This window comes from Thermobia domestica, chromosome 11, assembly GCF_964235325.1.
Source record: "Thermobia domestica chromosome 11, izTheDome1.hap1.1, whole genome shotgun sequence".
Taxonomy (NCBI): Eukaryota; Metazoa; Arthropoda; class Insecta; order Zygentoma; family Lepismatidae; genus Thermobia; species Thermobia domestica.
Window position 1 is genome coordinate 29,726,800 of NC_137464.1, and position 23,209 is coordinate 29,750,008.

The window sequence follows — 23,209 nt, forward strand, 5'->3', positions numbered from 1 at the left end:
AAGTGGAAAACAGATGTTTTGAAATTGCATGACACATATAAATTAGTATTCATCCTTTCCCTTTTATAACAAATACCATGATTTCAAGACCCTTGATTATCAAATCAAACAGAATTCAATTAAATTGTAAATAAAAGTAATGTAATGTTATGTTTTGCCAAATATATATTTTATGAATTTGTTAAAAATTGAGAAGGCTTTCTCTGAGGTACTTTAAAACTTAAACAAATGTATATCTTTTAATTAAATTAATCATCTTTGACGTCTAAACAACATGTCATATACACATTCTACGCCTTAATTTTGGATAATGTGTATCCTCTTGGACCTACTAAGGATACAACTAAAAATCGAATATAGTAGACAAAGACCATTTTCTGCCTAATAATTTCAATTATTTCATAATTACTGTTTATTTCTCAAGTAGATGTATAGCCATGACAGCTTCCTATCACCGTCCGAAAGTGATTTTTCAAGAGTTGATTCTGGATTGATTAATGGCAATGAATATTTCGTAATGATTAATTCGAATAGATAGTTCACACTATAATAAGCAAATGAATAATGACAATTCAAAGTGGCCCCGCGTAGCATAGTCTCAAACGCTTTCTCCTTTGGTGCGGAAGGTTCCGGGTTTTATTTCCGGTGGGGGCACTCAAAAAATGTGCAAAAACGCTTTTTCGGGTCAGCCATCCTGAACGAGGTTTTCCTGGAATTTCTTAGTTCACCATGCTGGGGTGGTATCTAATTTATAGATCTCAGGTCGCTTCCTTCCTTCTCTTTCGCAGGATAGTGTGCTCGCCAAGGAACGTCATCCCTCAAATGTGAGTTGCTGAATGACCATACATGCCGAAAGTCCACAAATCTAAATCCTAAATCCTAAATGACAATTCAAAACAGCGACTTTACACCAGAGATTATAAAGTCACATACTAACGTGTTTTAATAAAGCCTCCTATGCTTCTAATACACACCTGTCACTTAACGTCCTTCATCTTACCATGACCCGGCCATGGTTTATAAAATTGTGGTAATGACTCTAACACCGAATTGTTGTGAGATCTATTATTGGATTTCATGGTAAATATCAGAAAACATTTTGTTGTCTCGAGTTAGCATATTTGCTCTATCAAAATCAGTATTAGCACCGGAAGTGGTAGTCTCTTTCTTCTAGTTTTGATTGCCACAAAGTAATAATGTCGGATATTCTACATAGTCTTGCTATACTTAATTTATTTTTTAAAAATCTACTTCTTTTCTTACTACTTCTTTTACCAGTTTCCTCGTTTAAGTATGGTGATGAGTGTCGACATTGGGAGCCGTAGATGTTCACCACATCTTGCTTGAATAAACATAGAAAGGTCGAGATGGTAGTTACTCTTCGGATACTCGACCTACATCCAAATAACTTGTCCCGCTGTCCCTTATGATTGTGCAATCTTTGGAGGTCAATATTGAAACTGGAAACAGTTGTTTATTTATACCACTTCTGGTTCTGATAGAGAGGTGCATGGAGGATAGTAGCTTTCCTTGAGATGCTAGTCGATTCCGGAGGTCTCCATGTTACTATATATTTCCAGGGATTGAATCGAAAGTTAAGACAAAAAGATGGAACCTATTCGTGGAACGCTAAATCGATTTGATAGATCGCTTCTTCTGATCTCTTACCCTCTTCCTCTATGAAGGTCAATATCAACTCGAAGTAGTAGTATTTGTAGCATTTCCAGTTTAAGTAGAGAAATTCAGATGAAGTTGATATATTTTCTTCAGATGCTGAATCGATTTCGAAAATCTGTTTGTAGCTACTTACTGAAGTTTTGTTCTACGTCTATCAATAATAAAACTGGAAATAGTCAATTTTTAAGACTTTTAATTTGGATAAAGTTATCAGATGATGTCAAATGCATTACTGGTATCTATCGTAGCTATTTGTTTGTAAAACGAAGAAAGATAATGCATCGAACATATTTTCAGGTGTCCCTTAATATAGGAACAATAAATAAACAAGGGATTTATTTAAGACAAGTATGTAACAAGTTTTATTAAATGTTAAGAGAATAAAATTAACGAATAAAAACTTTAAGTCATATGAGCAACATTTATTCATAGGCATGCGCAAATTTGTTTGTCCGATATTTTTAATTTAAAGTATGGCAGAAGTATATAATTTCTTCAGTTGAGAATTATAAAGTAAATGAATGCCAATTCTATTCCCAATCAAAGAACTCCAAAAGCAAGAAGGAAAATAATAGTTTTCTATCAAGAATCCAGAAAAAAATATAACACTGTTCCATTCATAATTTTCGAAAGTAAAAAGAAAATGTCAATTTCAAACCCGCTTCCGCAAGACCATAATTTTCCGTAGGATAGTCTAAAACTGTTTAAATAGCAAATTTACAAAGAATATTCTTACACTGTGTATACTAATTGACTATTTTCTAAACAAGATATACACTACTATATCGTACTGATGTTAGCAGCCAACACTTTTATTTTTTAACAGGTAGACTGCCATAAGCATCATATGCGGTGCTCACCTTATTTTTCTGTGGGGCCATGAGCACCACATATGGTGTTCATGCTTGATATCACAAATTACTAACCTATTCAGGTTCTTGAGCATCATATATGATGCTCATTGTCACAAATTACTGTGAGACCATGAGCATGACATATGCTGCTCGGCTCCCATTGGTACATTTTCGGGAGAAGCAAAATATCGCGACAAAAATGTGACATGACTATCCATAATTCAGCCAAAGGTAAGAAGAAATTTGTGGCCTCCTTGGACCAGTACCCCAAAATCACCTTGGCAGTCAGCCTGTACTACCGCATTCATAACTTCATGTTTTCAACTTATAATAAAAGGTAGTAACAAAAACAATCATGTTGAAACATTTAGCTGTTAAATATATATAAAAAAAACTTTATATGCGTTTTACTCACGAGGAATTCTAGCTCTTGAGGTCTGATCCTGTCAGCGTCTAGGAAAATATCAGGTGTTCCGTTCTGCGTTAATTATCTTCACGGTAAAGAGTCAAGATTATTATTGATGATTGATGATGCCAAAGACTAACAGTTCTCCAATTTATATCTGAATAAATAAGTACATATTGTGACAGACAGTAAGTCTATTCCAAAAATTAAATATACAGTTTTCGAAATCTCTTATCGACTTTACTCTGATTCCCTTCGACGAATCGATGTACAGACTACCTGACGTATACGTTATACGTAGTGTGGTCTAAAAATCTAAAGATATAGTTAAAGACTAATCTTTATATTTAGGAAATTTAATACTTAGACACTAATTTTGCTAATTAGAAACTTTACATTTTCTAGTGTTTTCTATTGCCCAGCAACAGTGGATTTTGCATTGCATTTTTCAAATTATTGTGATCTCATCTTTGTTAAGCAAAACTTAAGGACTTAATCAAACTATTGGACTCTATCTAATACAATATATTTATACTCGCTGCTGGTGTCATTTGAGCATATAGGAAACCTTCTCGAAAGTAGGTAGCCCAACCATGTAGGAGTGGAAGCGGAGTGATGAAATTGTACAGTTTTGTGGAATATATCTCTGTATGTTCAAATTGAATTTCCCATATTAATAATAACATTCTTATTGTGTTTTCTAGGCCCCTGAATTGATCATGTGTGCCCAACCAGAGAATATCGTAAAGACTGAGATCAGAGGTGTCAACAAATTTTTGTTCCACAAAGGAAAGTCAGCGAAGCAAATTCATGAGAAAATCTATAAAATATTACAAAACTGTACACTGTCATAAACAGTGCTAAATAAATGCGTAAAACAGATTAAACATGGAGAATGCCCCATGTGTAACTTATGATGCCCCATGTGTAATAAGAACAAAAACACCAATTGATCCCGAAATTGTTTATAAAATTATTTCCATAATTTTTGAAAATCACAGAATCTCATGAAAACATACAACAGAGATTGTAGACAATTCTTGGGAACGCGTCGGGAGCATTCATAATGACTTGGGCACCTGTAAGGTATAGACAAAATGAATGTCCCAAAATATTCAATATTTTATCAATAGCATGAAAGAGTGATGGTACGAAGATAATTATCTCCCATTTTAGGCGCTCGACAAGCGTAACTATGAACAAAACGTGATTGTAGTATTACTATTCCAAAACGAAACAACTGTTAATAGTGTGATGACACGCAAATTCCCTCGCTATCTCTCGAAGTTCAAGAGATTGAAGTCTGATGGGAAAGTGCATCATTCTGCTAATATTAAAATTGAGCCATATTCATAGACTTCCTGCCAGGAGGCAGATATTTAATGCAGACTATTCCTTTGCATTACTCACAAAACTGAAAGATATACTGAAAATTTGACGGCGAGGAAAATTAAAAAGAAGGAATTATGTCCTCTGAAGACAATTCTGTTCCAGTCCATCGATCACTGGAAACAGAACTGACACTGAATATTCTAGGGTTAAAATGTCTAGACCATCCTGTTTATTCCCCATCATACTATTACGTTTTCCACATTTGAAAGGACGTCATTTTGGTACTAATAAGGAAATGTTTACAGCTACTGAATAGTAGAGCGAGGAACAGCCTTCAGAATGTGTTTGACTGGTGCACCTTGGAAGGAAATGTATTTAGCTTCGGGAGGAGAATGTAGAACAACTGTAAATTTTAATCATTCTACTTGGTGTCCTTGTGAATTGAGATACAAATATTTTAGCAGACCCTCGTACTTTCCAAGAAGTACACCGACGTCGAAGAGACGTGCTTTTCTTGGTGTAAGAGACCGTAAAATCGAACATGACGTGATTTACACTCCTTCTCCTACTTGGAAATGTCCGGGAATATGACGTGATTCTTACGCCGTCTTTTATGCGTCATACAAATTAGGTAAATCTTCACGTGATTTTCATGTGTAAATCACGTCTTTTTTTTAGGTCATTCAGGCCCTTCATATGGCCTTAGGGGAAGGGGCAGTTTTCGAAATGGGGCAGCAAGAAGCAAAGGAAAAGTTACATTTGCAATAAAGTAAGTAGGTCTCAAAAATGGATTCTCCACAGCTAAATACATAAACTGGATATTGAAGATTTTCGCAGTCCACTATAGCATCTACCCATGAGTGCTCCAAGACGGTCTTCATAATCCAATTTGTATATTTTCCGGTGGAGAATCCATTTTAAAGACATACATATTTTATTGCAAACGTCACTTATACCTTTGCTTCTCACTGCCTCAAATGTCATGGAAATCTCAAAGGATTGTTCAGTTCCAAATGCCAAAACGACACATTTAATGCCATACATTGAAAGGAAAACCGAGAACCTTAGACCTACTTAAAAATGAAAGAAAAAGGCCTCAAATGTAAGACATACTCTTCGTGAAAATGAAAAAATGAAATGAAATCTTTGAGTTTTACGTCCCACGCTTATGCCGGTGGAGCTAAAGGAGACGGTGATGATGAGTAATGAATGAAATGGTGGAATGAAGAAAGTGGGAGGAAACGGGAGAACCCCGAGAAACACTTGAAGCTGAAAAACAAATTCCTAACTTTCGAGATTCGGTGGGGAATAATTGAAGTAAAAGAGTAATAGTCTTTATTTTCATTCTCTATAAAAGCTTAAAAGTTTTATTCGGTGTTTAATTTTTCGTCTCTTCCGGGAGTTCAGTCCAAATTCGGGCAAAGTTCGCGCTTTGGTTACGCTACAACTTTCATTTTCCACCGATGCCGATTACACTTGTACGCCTGCAATTTCATACGCTTACGAGTACTTTTCCAATTACATTTTATGATTCGCGGGGCTTTTCTCCTTTTTGCAGCGCATCTACTGAACTTCCACATAGTAACGCGTTTTCGTTTACGGCGCTTAAATTTAGGATCATGCACAACTTTTCTTTTAAGTTTACACTTACTACTACTGTATTTACCATGTAACTTGCTGCACGAGACTCGTACGTATTTACACTTGCGCCTTTTAGCATTCTTCGGAGTCGACATACACCTTTTTCGCGTCTTGGCTTTCTCACGAGTTTGTTGATATGCCACTAACTTCAATTTACACTTAAATTTCTTTCTCCCACGATTACTTTGTGCCAACTTTCGTTTTTAGAACGCTTTTGGTTTACTCTTGCCCTGCTTTTCGCTGCATACCTACTGCGGGGTTGTGCGCGCTGTGAGAACGTTTTGCATTGAAATTGATGAGCATGAGCATAATCACGAACGATCAGCTGTTTTCGAGTAGATTTACGTTCGAACCTTCGTTTTCTACACTTTCGCAATGATGACGTACTAGCTTGATAAAAGGTGACCATACTAGAATCTAATTTACGCCCTTCTACAGCATGTTTATTATTGGTGCGCATTGAGACCGAATTCAGATAAACTACCAAATCAGCAAAACCCAACTGGTTACCGTGGACTATCTCACTGTTCTTCTTGACCTCGGTATTACATTTTAACTTTTTCACTGATGGCCGTTTCCCTTGGTTTGCATGCACTTGAATAGGAATGTTATCTTTAGGCCCGATTACCGTGAACGTTTCTGACAAGTTATTCACAAATAAAGCGCTTAGCACGTAAAACACAATTCGCTGGATAGGCCTACACTTCAAATTATCAATCTGGAGTTGTCTCTTACTACCGTACTCGAAGTTAGTAAAGTCGGAATGGATCTGCAGTATAAAAATGCAATTCACGTTGGCCGTGTATGGTACCAAAGACAAATTTGAATCTGTTAGGTCGCGCAAGGCCACTTGCCCGCGACGTAAAAGCGACAACACTGTAACTACATCTTCACACAAAAACAACAATTCAATTCTCAAGCCTTCCCTGGCTTCTTGGAGAGGATGGGTACGCGTATTCCCAACGCTACCATTCGTTGTGTGTGAGCCATCGGCATCCCTAGCCGGTAAATCAATAACGCTAAGTATACTAGAATCACAATTGTCTGCGGATACACATAACAAGCTTTTGCTTACTGCTACCTCCACACTACGTATTTCCTTTTCCTGACTATAACTAACTCTCTGACTTATGAGGCATCTATCTTCCGCAATGGGGGCCTGCGCGCATTCAAGAGTATTTACGATTTCACTTTCGCCTTGCACTTTTTTGCATTCAAGTCCTGCCGTCTGCATGCATTCATGAAACTCAACGAGACTTTCCTTACATTTTGCTACACTATTTTTAAACTCAACAGTTCCTGCCTCAACTTGATTGGTCACATCAATTAGTCCAGAGTGTACCTCGATAATGGAATTATTGGTGGTTGTAATACCGGTACTCAATTGGTCGAATTTGCAATCAAACTTATTTCCTAACTCTAACTTATTGTTCGTGCACTCGTTTGCCAATTCCTTTATTCGCTCGTTAGTACTATCAATTTTATGTTCTAATTTCTCTGACTGTTTCTCTAATAATGCTTGAATTTGTTCTAATGTAATACTACTCTCCATGTTTACTTAACTTACAAGTAACTAAATCACAATATAAAACATGCAGCAACAAACACTTGAAGTAAATAACAATGTAAACAAACACCTTTCTCAAACTATTTCATTATTTCAATTGCACAAAGTTTTTATTTTATTTCAAAATTTCATTTTGTAAAAGTATTTGGATAGACAATTAACATAAACAAACGAATTATTCGTTCATTACTCTCTAAGGTGCATCTGTGATTATGAGTGTGTGTGTGTGTGTTTCTGTGATCAGCTGTTCGGTATGTTCGCTTATACGTACTATGAAAAATTAGCGGAAGAAAAGTTCGCGAACAAACAAAATGTATTAATTTCTTACACAACAAATTATACTAATTATATTTCCGTGGTAATTGAATTTACTTTCTGTTTTCTTTTTTCAAATCCTATTTATTATTTTCTTTTTCTTTTCTTTCTTTTCACAAGCTGAAGCAATCTGCGCATGATTTTGTACTGAGTTAGCTATCTGTAACTACGTGGTTCAAATATTTACTATTTTCGTATTTTAATAAATGAACGCTGAAATAATTAAATGCAGTTCTATCTGAAGATTAAAGTGTGTTCTGTCACGGTTTAGCCATTTCGGGTGTAATCGTTATTTACGTCGTGGTTCGGAACAACTTTTATTTCTCATATATCCCCTTTTCTTAATTGTGATTCCCAGTCTTACCATGACGTATACGATCACTTGCCCATGCCCACAGTTTCCACCTACGATAACTGGGAATATGGTAGATGGAAATGTAAGCAACGTAAATTTTGTTGTTTAGCTACACGTATAAAGAAAATTAAGTATTAAACATGCAACAAATGATAAAGTCGCTTTTCGATAAAAGAAATATAATGTTACTATGAGAGCACAAATATTACATGCCAATTCCAATATATTCACCATTATTTCCAATATATTCACCATTAACAATTTAATACTATTGATACGATGATGGCTTTATTTTAATAATAAACGACGTGGTGGCTTAAATGTTAATAAACTCACGTGTTTCTTCGGCTAGCCTGTCGATGTTGCGCCTCCGCTGTCCTGTATTCGAATATATGCGTAGTTTTTGAAGTTGAAGTCCTAAGGGTACCTCTTGAGCGCTGCTTCCTCGGTGAGAGTTCCAAACAGATGCGATGATTGTGAGTCCTGTTCCCTAAGGTTGTTATCGACCATCAGACAATTTCACTCATGTAAATATTATATCAGACAATTTCACTCATGTAACTATTGCATCGGACAATTTCACTCATGTGAATGTTACTGTACGAAAATACGAACTACCACTGTCATATTCAGAAAACTTCGTTTATTCTGGCTTAACACTGAGCGCGTCGACAAAATATTTATACGTACACAACCTTTTAGTAATATGATAATTGTAGGCAGCTGAAGCGCTGCTCTTAGAAAAAAGAAGGCGCGCCGTGCGCGAGTAAGTGTCGACGAGTCTTTCGTCGATCGTACGCCGAGCAACTGACTCTTTGTCCAGTCAACTATTGTGTATAAGTTCTTGGTGCTAGAGCGCCCCGATGATGACGTATACTACCAAGTTCACACTCTTTGGCTGAAGAAGTGCGGACATTTTAAATAATCAAATCAGTGTTGAGCAATGACAAGAAGTAAAGTGTTTTTGCGACTTTCCCGTTCCTTTCGGGACTGAGAGCGTTCACAAAGGAAATCACTGTCTCTGCAACGTATGTCCATACATGGTTACGAAATCTAACGGAAGTCTACTAACACAGATGAACAGACATTCCAAAGCGATGACAAAGAGTTTCTAGAACATTTGGGGTTTATACGAGGGTTAGTTAATAAAGTTCAGAATAAATCTATTTTCTCAATGTTTCTTTTAAATCGCAAAAATGAGCTGTAGGGCGGTGACAGGTAAATAAATATTGAACATTCCGTAATGAGAAAAATCCATTCATTTCGGCGCTGGAATTTATTCATGTGCATTTACTAATACTTTCTTCTCATACAACACTTGCTTCCGTAAGGTTTATAGCTATCCATCATTACCCCTTTATACAACAATGTGTTCTACGTATTAAATGAACTTTAATCTTGTCTAATTGGAAATATTAAGTAATTATTATAAAATTATAGCAGTTTATATTCATAGTTTGATGCGTTCAATGTTTATTTTTGGCTACTGTTCAACATATAATGATCACACATAAAATCAGTATTTGCGAACTATAATAAATAATTTTCTGTTCTCTACCTAGTTTAAAATAATTCTGCGCTGCTGATTGATTGTACGGATCCACACATTTGTAAAATTTAGAGAAGAAATTTGTAAAAATATTTTAATAATTCTGTGTAAATAATAAAAATATGGTGTGTTCTTACTTGTGAGATGCTTACGTACGTGAAAATACATTAATGAAAGTCGAACATGGAATGCACGTATTCGCCCATAATGTAAATAATGACGAATGGACAATTTCTAAAGTTTACAGAAGAAATTAGTTGTAATGCTCCACCATTTAGTGTACGCATTACAATCCTGCACCTACATAAATGTGTTAATGTTTTGCTCATTGTTCGTTTAAGTTATTATATTTGTCATTAGTTCTTTAAAATGATGTTATTCTTAATCTGTGTAAACGTAACTTGGAATTTGGTCCAAATCTCTTGAAACTAAATAAGAAAAAGAAGAAAATAATATACTTAACTACGCCGATACAAGAAAATAGACAGGATTTTCTGAGGTTTTGAAAATTAATCTTCTAAATAACATGAACCTGTAAGTACTACATTTAGGGACTCTGTCCCTTTTCTTCGAAACTCCAGGGTCCAATATTAAATTCAAAATTGTTGTAAATGTAATCGCTTTAATACTATGTTCAAGATCTATAGTATAAAATTCAATTTTCTCAACTGTTCAATCTTGCAACCAAGCAAGTTACTATCAAAGGTTTAGTTGGCATACAGGCTGCATCATTTAATACGTCTGCAGAAATACATATATTAAGGAGTGCAAGATTGAACAAATAATCAATGAAACGCATAATATCAGGCGCCGTTTATTAACATTAAGATATATAGTTATTATACAGAAGCTTTACACTAAAATACCAGGATACCGGTTGCTAACGTCTCATGCCTGAAAGAGAGAACATTTGATTTTGTAACATAGGTAATAATAATCGCAGTACTACAATAATTATTATGAATATAAAATGATTTAAGAATATTCATGATAAAAACTAGGTATTATTATAAATGAAATACAAATATGAGTGATGGATGAATTAGAATTAGTGAATTATTACGATAATAATGTTTATTAAAAGAATTTTATGATTTTCTACGAAGGCGATTTAGCTTACCTGTGTTTATTCATGTATCACATATCAAGGCTAGAAGATAATTCATTTTCAACTAAATCTCCATGGTATTCTACTCATGAAGCAAGCTTATAATGATTACTGGTGCAAGACAAACTTTTATTGTCCAGTCTTACTAATTCCCAGATGACCTAACTAAACTAAATCTAACCCATGGTTTATTCTTTCTTCATTGCTGCTCATTTGTTAATAAATCTTGTATATAATTACCTTTTCATGCTCTATATTGTCTTTGTATGATTATTGATTTATCAGAATTTTGTTTAATACAATCCTACTATCTCAGGAATTGATTATTCGTATTGAAATAATATTACTCAGAAAAGTATTTGTTAAATTGAATACTGAAATACAACATAACTGATTATATACTCCTTGCTGCTGCTGTTCAATTTCTCGCATCAATTTATATATATATATATATATATATATATATATATATATATATATATATATATATATATATATCAAGTTAAACGCAATCTCCATCTATTATGTCACGGTAATACTCCTTTAATCGACCGGGCGTTGTGATTATGTGGTTTCCATCATGCTAGCCTATTATTCAACGAACTTGGAATGCGTTACCTGTTTTGAACACACACCTCAATGGCGACCATGGGCCTACAGTTTCACGACACCTGCCATGTCGCCTGTCGCGGGACTGTATCAAGAATAAATTTGTTGATCAATAAGAAGAAATAAAGAAATCCGTAAGCACGGACGATTACGTAGTAATAATATTCAAATATACCAGAGTATTTGACGTTGTGTTCTTTCGTCTGACACAATTTGTACGTAAGAAAGCATAAATTGAAATTAACATGTTGCAAACATTCTCCTTTCTGTAGCTATTGAGAGTAGTTTGTAAAGTGAAGAAAGGTGATTCAGGGTAAACGAAGATCAAGACTTAAGAAACGGAACCATTGAAGAGTTGAACAAGTTCCTACAAATTTCTGAAGTTGTTACCGTCTGTATCGGTAATTCAACGATGAAAGTAACAAAGCACATCAAGAAACCCTAGAGATGCTGAATTTTACTAACATAACAGCGCTAAAAAGGATTTCCAACTGACTTTGTTTTATGCATCCACGAAGTGCTAAAACACATTCACAAACCTCTACTTAATTTGTCGCCTCAATACAACTTCTTGACTTGATCTTCACTTGAATAAAGACCCACGATTTTGCAATACAAATGTCAGATGCACACTCTTCGTGCAGGGATCAATCGCAGCATGCACTGCTCAAACTGTAATTCCAGTACCTTGAACGACCGCGCTTTCAGCACCTAAAAAGACGTCTATTTTTGGTGATGTTCGAGACATCTATTCCTTGTATCATTCTCGCACGTGATGAACACGTACAATTTAGGTCATATTTGACACGTCATTTTTGGTACCATTGTACGTGATCAAGACATTCCAAATTGTCAAAAGACATCATTTTGTATTCGAATCGCATATAGACACGTGTTTATGACGTAACTATGCTGCTTGAGTTCATATCCGTTCTGTCTTATTAGATGTCGTTATGGTCGTGAAGTAGATTACAGAAATATGTTGTCCTATTCTTCCAAGAGCTATGCACTACTGTCCGCATAATCATTTGTTCAGCTCGATAAAGTAATTTTAGTTCCACTTCTCATTTCTGAACTTTTTTTTCTGAAACGCTAGTGCAATAGTGTAGAAATCTTGAGGAAGTTTAGTGTTCTCTCTGGATTCCAATGATATATTACGATTATTACGGCCATATTTGTTAGCGGGCTCTTTAATTCCTTTCAACTAAATTCAGATACGGAACTCCTCCTCTTTTACAGATCTGTGTATATTGTGCACTAAGAAAGAAATTGTATGTGGCGTACGTAAAATCGTATGTTACATTTGTAAATCCTGTATATTTTGGACATAACGTACAGCAAACGTATAACTGGAAACGGATGTTTTATAATACTTTCTGTATAAGTGATCCATCTGTACGCACTTTCCGTATGAAACAATATAGGAGGTTAAGATCTCTCATACAAATGGACGTATATAATATATAGCTGACGAAGGTACATAATATATGTATGTCAAATAAGAAAGACTCCGTTTAACGTGGGTTCCTGTCTAAACGGCATGGCGCGTCCTCAGGTTGCGGATTATAACGATATTGTGTAATTTTAATATCATTACTTGTATTTTTAACATCTTTACTTATATTTACGGGCAATATGTGCTTTTAAAATATACACAAGCTACCTAAAAGAAGAAGAAGAAGAAAGAAATAGATTTGATTTGTTTCTGATATTATGATTGATGTTCTGTTAACATAGGAATCTGACGAGATGTGTTATTGGTCTTCATAGTAACGAGTGATATGAGATATAACAAAGGATCCATCTTGTATAATCTACATGTATGTTATTTAAAGGGTGTAAATGTTTCCTTCACTATGTATTATAACAAAAGGTAATATCAAGATGGAGTGTTTATGTGGATTTTGGTAAAATAGTAGATTAGATGTTAGACATATTCGAACTTTGGCTATAGTGTAACGCTATATAAAGATATACAAAAATAAGCAAGCACATTATAATTTGCTGGTTTCCGCCTCAGGATTTCTGAAGATTGGTGAGAAGATAAGTAAGCAATCTCCTAAATAAATACCTTTAGATTGATTTTAAGATTACGTAGCAGTTTTATCAAATCTATCAACACGGAATATACCTTGTTAAGAAATGGAATAAATATTTACAGAAATATTAAAATGAGTGTTATTGGAAGTGGAAATACACATGAAGCAAGTAGTAATATAGAAATGAATACATTTTCAGACTTAGCTGATCTTATCAGACACCTGAGTGAGCAAACGAATCAGCAAATGCAACAGTTGGATATTAAATAGGATACCCTGATTGCGTAAATGAAGCAACAAATGGGCACAGCATATTACACAATAGTTATCACAATAGATAGAACAATTGGATATTAAATGGGATACCCGGATTGAGCAGACAAATCAACAATTATCACAGCAGATTGCACAGACAAATCAAGATCTGTCACAATCGATTGAACCTGAGCGATAGCAAAATGGAGCAGATTTTGCGCAGGTTCACCGAGGTACAAAATTCTGTTGAAGTTATGGAAACTGTAATTATTGAACATACAGAACAGAGTGTAATTGATCAAACCAACGAGAATGCGGAGAACGGTGTTTGTTCCCAAGGCAATCAACACAATTCCGGAATTAGTCTCAATATTCCATCCAGTGACTGTTCACAGAAAAACAGTAAATCACTGCTTTAATTCTGTTCTTGTTTTGCAAATCCTTGAAGCAAATGGAAACAAAGAACTTATTTCTGATACTGTTGCGAGGCTAATAAGGGAAGGCAGCGACGATGAACATGATCGCAAGCGGAGAGATAAGGTCCGAGGAAAGAGGACGAAGTACAGAAATGGAAGTCAAAACGATCGGCGAAGAGAAGAGTGGGTTGACAGAAAAGGAAAGAAGTCAGATAGAAATTATCCACCTGACAGCGATGAGACTATTTTTAAGAAGCAGGACAGAGACACATCAGATGACCAGAAGAAGCCTTCATGGAACAGAAACCATGATAGGATAGATTACCGTGAATATTGCGCTAAGAACAAGTACAGCGCTGTTAGAAGACACGAGATTTCGTCAAGAGTCGAACGGATGAGAACTGAACCTAATTTTACCGGTAAGGTAACCGAATCTAACCCTAGTAGCAAAAGTAATAGTAATCGTACTACATTTATGAAGCATGCAATTATTAGATCTAATTTCCCTCGAATTGAATTTCGTAGAAATTTCATAGATGGCGAAAATTCTCAAAATAAGAAACAAAGAAATGCAGAAGTAAATAACGCGCAAGACTGTATTCCGATTTATGGCTTTCAATGCAACTAAAATGAATTTGTTGGTCGCGTAACTTAAGCTAAAGCTATGGCATCTGAGAAAACCGTACTCAATTGATTCTCGTTTTATTTCACTGTAAATATCGTTATAATTTAGTTTATTACTTGTAGTTTGTTTGAATTCTATGAAGATATTATAAATAATTATCACTGATAAGAATTGCATAATATATAACAAAAGATTTAGAATATAAATCATGCTTATCATAGTTCTGAAGTCCAGCGTAAGAACACATTTATGTATCAAACAAATTAATCCTAAAGTTTTCGAACTAATGGATGTAAAAACTGGTAAACTTCTGGGTTTACGCAATATTGATGAATTTACGTTATGGCGACCTTCAAAATATACTAAAAATAAATGGATGCAGTTAGTTAAGACATTGGTTTCTTCTGAAGTTATATCCAAAGTTAACATGAATGACATTTAATCTTTAAATTAATACTTAATATGGTAATTTCTTTATTTGTGTTACTTTTTGTTATGATGTTGAATAACTTGATTCGTTCTAAACATTGTCGATATTTCGTTTGCAATTTGAATGTTGTTTGAATATATAATGTATTTGATCCTTTCTCGTCCAGAAGAACAATTATACGAACGTCATAATAATATTTTTCTTAAAAAAAAAACTTCTTAATTATGCCCGAGAAAATAATATGGATTTTGTTAATTTCTAACTTACGATAAGTATTAATAGCCTCGAAAGTACTTTTAATAACTTTTATAACGTATTTTGAATGTACCTTCACTTTGCGACGTTGAATTGTATGAATATTTAAAATAAAATTAATTACGAGAATTAGAATAAGAAAATGATATTAATATAAAGAAATATTATATATAATTATATGAAATGGAATTTTTATATATACGAGGGTCATTCAAAAACTTAGGTAATCAATACGTAATATCTAACGGTCCAAGATTTTTTTTATTTATTGTAAACAAAAATGTCCTATTGTTCGGGAGACATTATATAAAGATATTGTGTAATTTTAATATCATTACTTGTATTTTTAACACCTTTACTTGTATTTACGGGCAATATGTGCTATTAAAATGTGCACAAGCTAGCTAAAAGAAGAAGAAAAAAGAAATAGATTTATTTTTTTTCTGATATTATAATTGATGTTCTATTAACATAGCAATCTGACGAGATGTGTTATTGGTCGTCATAGCAACGATTGATATAAAATATAACAAAGGATCTATCTTATATAATCTACATATATGTTATTTGAATAGTGTAAATGTTTCCTTCATTACGTGTTATAATAAAATATAATATCAAGATGGAGTGTTTATGTGGATTTTGGGAAAATAGTAGACAAGATGTTAGACATATTTGTACTGTGGCTATAGTGTAACGCTATATAAAAATAGACAAATAAACATTACATTTAAAATGGTATTTTCCGCCAGGGATTACAGGATCGAGGAGAAGGCCTCTAGATATAGAGGTTAGCTGCGAATATACTGAATAAGCAGTCGCGGGCAGACGATTAGGAATGGTCCTCCAGCTTAGGGGTTTAGGTATGTCTAACAACATCATCTTGTAAAAAATTAAAAAAGCACTTGTTCAGAAACATTTACAAAAGCCTCGGACAAGGCCTGATAACTTGGCACCACCTCAGCAAATATGGGCATGAAATTTGGAACATGGAATATTAGAAGTCTTTATAGGACAGGCGCGTTAAAATCCGTAACGAGTGAGTTAGAGAAATACAGCATAGACCTAGTAGGAGTTCAGAAATTAGGTGGGAAGGAAATCGATCTCTGAATTCCGGAAATTTTACGTTCTTTTACGGAAAAGGAAGTAAAAACCATGAGTTAGGAGCAGGGTTTTTCGTTCACAAACAAATATTACCAGCAATTAAGCAGGTTCAATTTGCTAGTGACAGACTTTCTTTTATTACTCTTAAGGCTCGGTAGTGTGATATTATTGTTTTAAATGTACATGCCCCAACAGAAAATAAGGATGACGATATAAAAGACAGATTTTACGAAGAAGTGGAAATGATACTTGACCAACTCCCTCGATACAATATGAAAATTCTATTAGGGGATTTTAATGCGAAGGTAGGATGAGAGGATTATTTCAAATCAGTTATAGGCAACGAAAGTCTGCATAAGGAAAGTAATCACAACGGTGTTAGATTTCTGAACTTTGCAACATCCAAAAACCTAATAGTGAAGAGTAGAAAATTCCCACATCGCGACGTTCATAAATACGCTTGGACCTCACCAGACGGAAAAACACATAACCAAATTGATCACGTAAATAGTAGATAGAAGAAGGCAATCTAGCATAATTGATGTCCGGTCATTTAGAGAGGCCGATTGTGACACTGATCACTACCTGGTGTCATCGCTAATAAGAGAGAGATTATCGCTTAATAAAGGAAGTATTCCATACCCGAAAACGGAGAGATTTAATTTAAAGAAATTAGAAGAGAGCCAGATAAGAGAGGAATACCAGATTGAAGTTTCGAATAGATTCCCGGTTTTAGAAGATTTGGAGTGCACTAGTGTTCAAGATACTTGGACTGAAATTAGTGATGCCATTAAAATTTCAGCTAAAGAGAAACTGGAACACGCAGAAATATGTAGGAACAAACCATGGTTCGACCAGAAATGCATTAAACCAGCAGAGAAGAAAAAACAGGCAAAATTACGCTGGCTACAAAATCCGAATGAAATAACTACACAAAATTTCGCAGACATCAGGCGAGAAACTTCGAAAACTCTTAGAACAAAGAAACGCGATATTTTGAAACTTAAAATTAAGGAACTTGAAGATAATTGTAAAAATAGAAACATTCGGAACATGTATGTAGGGATTAACGAATTAAGAAAGGCTATCAACCTCATGCTCATATATTAAAGAAATCTGACGGAACAATTCTCACTGATACGGATAGCATCTTAAATAGATGGAAAGATTTCTTTGACGACTTGCTGAACGCGCAGCCAGAAACTAATGTGCGTGAAGAAAAGGAGATAAACACCACATAACCATATACTCTAGAACCCAACCGAACAGAAGTAGAAACTGCTATAAAGAAATTAAAGAAACACAAATCTCTGGGTATAGACGAAATTCCGGCTGAGTTAATTTTAGCTGGAAGCGAAAACTTGTGGAACAAGACACGCAATCTCATTCTACTTATCTGGAACAAGGAAGAATTGCCACAAGGGCGGAAAGAATCAATCATTGGTACAATTCACAAGGAAGGAGACAAAACTGACTGTAATAATTATCTAATAGTGCTCTTGGAAGCTAGACAATGAAGAACCTATGCCAGCTTAAGAGAAACAATTTTGATTATTTCGAACATAAGCTTTATGATAAACAGATGGTGATGACTCAGCGTAGTAGCGTAAGGGAACGATGGTATCCCCGGCATCCCCTGTTAATGAAGAAAAAGTACATATTTCATTGTCTATAAATTGTTTGCTTGTACGCGCAATAATCACAATTGTTTCCACTGCAATATTCTGGATGCGCTCTCTCGCTTTACTCTGACAAGCGGAACCTACGCATACGCGTCACTCAGATGCACACTTTCTGTCTTCCCTCCTGTCGTATGCTATGTTCCTTGGGCTTCCAGGCCTACTGCATCCATCAGGTTTCGTCTGCTTTCTATCGAATGCGCATGCCCAACTACTTGCTATTTTACTCTCCTCATCTTTTGCAATTCTGCATTTTGCTTTAGATATACGCTGGCATATTCAAGTATGCCAACTTTATATATTTTGAACTAAGCTATAGTTTCTGTTCAGAACGTACGAGAGCTAACATCAAAACAGAGATAGAACAAACAGAAATTGTTAGCTTAAAACCTTTTTCAAGCATGTCGCTTATGTAAATAATAATATAAAAACAGTTATGTTTTAATCGTAATTAAATGCATCGTAATTGTAATCGTAATTAAAGGAAAACTATTAATCTCCATCACAATGTCCAGTGGTGTGGCCAGAAACTCTTTGAGGGAGCTCACACACACAAGCATAAATTTAAAGCATTTTATAGAATCACGGTGACCGATCTGGAAGACCAAGAGAGCCAGAATTCCCCGCCCCTCGCAAAGATTGCTTGGGCCCTTCAGTCATTGGCACAGATCCAGCGGAGATGAGGGGGACATTGTTACCTTATACATGGTACAATGTAACATGACCCCGAAGTTTTGGGCAACCAGTATATATATGAATTTTATATTTATTGAACTTTTGAAAAAAATATAATTAGTTGTTTGCTAAATTTTATGTAGATCGCAAATTTTGCGTAAAGTTGATTGAAATAATAATTTTAGTGTATTTAGATGAAACTATATGGTTATAAATATCTAAATTGGACAATATTCATATATTTAGACAAAATCTAGTGTTATTTTAGAAAATAATGTCATATCCGGTCGTTTTGAATCCTTTCCAGTTTATTTTCATGGATATTTTTGGTTTAGGTGATCATCTAAAGAAATCAAAATATTTATTTCATAAATCTTCTCTAAAATTTCACATTTGTAAAGTCAGCCATAATAGCTTCTTGAAGCATCTCTTTGTTTAATCTAAATTATCTGTGATTGGATCTTCCTCAATCACAGTTGTGGTTGAGACTTTCGGGTTTCTTTGATCTCGGGAGATAAACCTATCATCCTATAGTTACGTCACAATAATCCTCCAATTAGGGATCTTCTTCCCATTGTCTTTGTCTTTTACCGGAAGTCATGTTAAGAGGTGGACGTAAAGTTATCTTCGTCGACATAAAACGTGGGAAAACAGAAATTGTAAAAGCAACAACACAAAATAGTTGAAGCTTTCCATGTCTGTGGACAGTATATGAATATAGTGAGTGGTTGCTATGCTCAATGAACTATAGAGTTGCGACAGTCAGAGCAAACTAATACGTCAGAGCACGTGTGACTGACGTAAGCCATCTTGGTGAAGCCTCGTTGTCTGGAGTCGAAACAGCGGCCAGAAAATACTATTTTTGAGATCACCTGGACCAACTCAGCCGAGTAGGGGTGAAGAAACTTTTCTTTGAGAAGTCTGGTAAGGATTGACAGACCAGGGAAGTAAAGATCATTTTCTTGTCTATGGAAGATTTCAACAAGTAAGGGTGGTAGACGGTAAATCCAAATTATTGTTATTTTGGCCGAACTAAAACCTGCAAAATCTTATGGTTGGATTGAAGATGCATTATTCTTTTGGTGTTGTGAGGTTTAACATAATGTGTTAATCTTTGCGTCGTTTTCCCTAAATTACATAGTATACAAATATGAGATGTGACAGGAACTGCTCGTTCAATGTTTTTTTTTTTCTTTCTTTAAGTTTCAGTGTTGACGATTGTCATAAACAGTCCATGAAATGTGTGTACTTTTCGAGTACATACATTCTCCCAAAATTATATTTACATATGTAAACATCGAAATTTTTCCGTACTGCTAGATACTACAATGCAAATCAATTCTCTGGTTTTGATTCACCTTTACTTTAGATTGGGTATGATGAGACAAATGTTTATGAAAACTTTCGGCTCACATTGATGACAAGGGTGCCACATACGGCTATTGGTAACGGGAGATGTTTGTCAACGGTAAAATATTCGCTTTGTATTTTGAATTCCCATCACTAGTAAAACAAAAGTTCAGATTTTAAGAACATATTTTAATATTTTTGATTGCAGAGAATTTAAAACTAAACGAGATGCGTTCTGTATGTCCTTAGTAGAGGCTGTGTATGCTATATACTACAATATATGTCTGATGGGAGTGATTTTTATATCTATTAGGTTAAGTTAGGTTAGATAGTTAGGTTTAGGGATTTAGGTTAAGTATACATTTCATTTGAATTTCCTAGTGTGTATTTTCTCTGTATCATGAAAATTTTGTTGTCAAAGGTAAATGTGGATAGGCCTAAGCTTATGCAAAGAGGTCACCCTACCAGTATAAATCCACTAGCACACTGGCACAACATCGACCGAGAGAAATACGAAAGAAAGGAAATCTAGTATATAGCAACAAGACATGACAAGTGATACATGTACGTAGTATAGAGTATGTATTATGTGATTAGTCGGTTCCTTGTAGCAAATGTGATAATATACAAGTTGTTTCACAGTCGACAGAAATTGAATACATGTAAACATTACTCACGAGATGTGAAGAGAGAATGTGATTCTATTCAATTTTTTATGCAAACTTACCCATTCAGCTGTGTTAAAGTTTTCATTCACAATTTCCAACTATTGCACCTTTTATCCTTTTGTTTATTTTCTTGTCATACAGAAAATTAGCATAAATAAAATGTGCGAGCCGAAACAAAATCTTTTCAAGTGCAAAGCTCATTCTTTAGTATTACGTAGAAATTAAATTCAGTGGTATTGTTAGTATGTAGTATACAAAGTTTTGAAAGCAGTACGTGAACAGTGTGACAAAATCATAGTTTATCGTTTGAAAACATACGAAATTGATTCCACTTAGTGTGACCGGGGTTGAAATCACAGACGTGACAGAAAAATTCACTTCGTTAAAAATCAACTAAATTCATTTTAGGCACTTAGTGTACAAAATTCAATTCCGTTGCGCTATTCAGAATTCAGTTTGTGATTTTTTTCTTTCTTTATCTGGGTTAGTAAATACAAACATTCAGATCTCCGAAGCACTCATTGTCAGTTTCACTCTTGGATCGGTGTCTTGTATCAATTAGATTGTGGTCTGCAACCTAAATCGCAATGGGAGGCAGACGATGAACTGCAGATCTGGATACTGTCCTGTGAGTGAGAATGAAGGAGGCTTGGAAATCTTCACATTTTGGGTCAATTTTAGTTCGATTTTCCGGATGATTGGTTTGGTGGATGGGTCAGTGAGTGTTGACAGCTTACCCGTCTGTGCCCGGTGGGTTCGCGGTCCCCAGTCAGTGACACATTCACGCAACCATAGTCTTAAGGAAAGTGAACATCATACAAAACACACCAGTAATATTTATCATCATTTAATTTTTTATTATTTTTATTTTTATTTTTATGATTATTTTTTTAAGTAAAAACATGTCCTCTGCAATAATCCGGTTTGAAATTGTGATGATTTGTATCCGACTGGCACAAAGAAAAGTGAAATGAAATTGATGCCCCTTGCTTTGTTTCACTTTTAAAAAAGAAACGTATTCTTTAATATTCCAATGGGATTAATTATTTTAGTCTATTTTCAACTATTTGCTTAATTCCTGTAACGATTCCTATAACGCTATTGTGACCATCATAATTTTGCTCAAATAAGAGTATTATTGCGTCATACATAGTTGATTTTCTTTCATAGTTTTGGGGAAGCAATTTTTTATAATATTACAAAACAAGTGTCCTAAAATTCTAATGGGAATTCTAATGGGATTTCAGAATGTGTTCACTGCACTGATTTGTAACACAGATATGTACCAATTTCATCTACATCGCCTGGTTGACAATATGCCTAGTTACATCATAAATATTGTCACAAGTTCGAATGTGCATAACACAGAGAGTATTAACTCCAAGGCAATTTGTTTTGGTCATGTTTTACATTGATATGCTGTACACCTGACGCACGAATCATTTTTCGAAATGTCCCCGCTTGGCTTTGATGCAGGCACGAGGTCTGTCCGGCCACTGGTCAATGGCATTACGCACCACCTAAATGGGAAAATTGTTCACATCTCGGGTCAAGGATTGTTTCAGACTGTCAACAGATGGATGCCGTTTATGGCAGACCTTTGCTTGAAGGACTGCTCAAAGTTAAAGTCCGGATCCAACGGGTTAAGGTCCGAGCTGCTAGAATGCCAATCAGCGGTAGAAATGAAGTCGGGGACGTTCCGTGCCAGCCAGTCCTGGGTTGTTTTCACTTTGTGGCATGGAGCGGAATTCTGCTAGAAGGTCCACCTTTCTCCAGGGAACATGGTAGCAGACTTGGTTTCACTATAGATGTTAGCACCGTGTCCTGGTACATCTTGGCAGATGTTTTAACACCTTGTTCGCAAAAATGCAGCTGGGTTGTGCCTGAGTAGCTCACTCCCCACCAAACCATCACTGAGACAGGATGATGAACCCTTGGAGCTGCCTTAGCAGCTGAAGTAGATGACGTGGCATACACACGGTTAGATTGGACGTTGTAGGCCTGCTCAATTGTGAACACCTTTTCGTCAGTGAACAGAAACTTTCTGCTCAGATTGTTGGCGTAACGCCGCAACAGTCTCTTTGATTTAAGGACCCTCTGGGATATTAATGTTTGGGTCAGAAAGTGACCAGTCCGTCTCTTATACGCCCCTAGATGTAGGTCACTTCTGAGCACAGGGGACATGAAATTTCTGCTGATGTTCATCTCAGCAGACATCACACTTTGTGTTCGAACAGGATTTCTTCGAATTCTTGCTGCTACTGCCTTCTGGACCTGCTGTGTTCGTAGGGCTTTCAGGA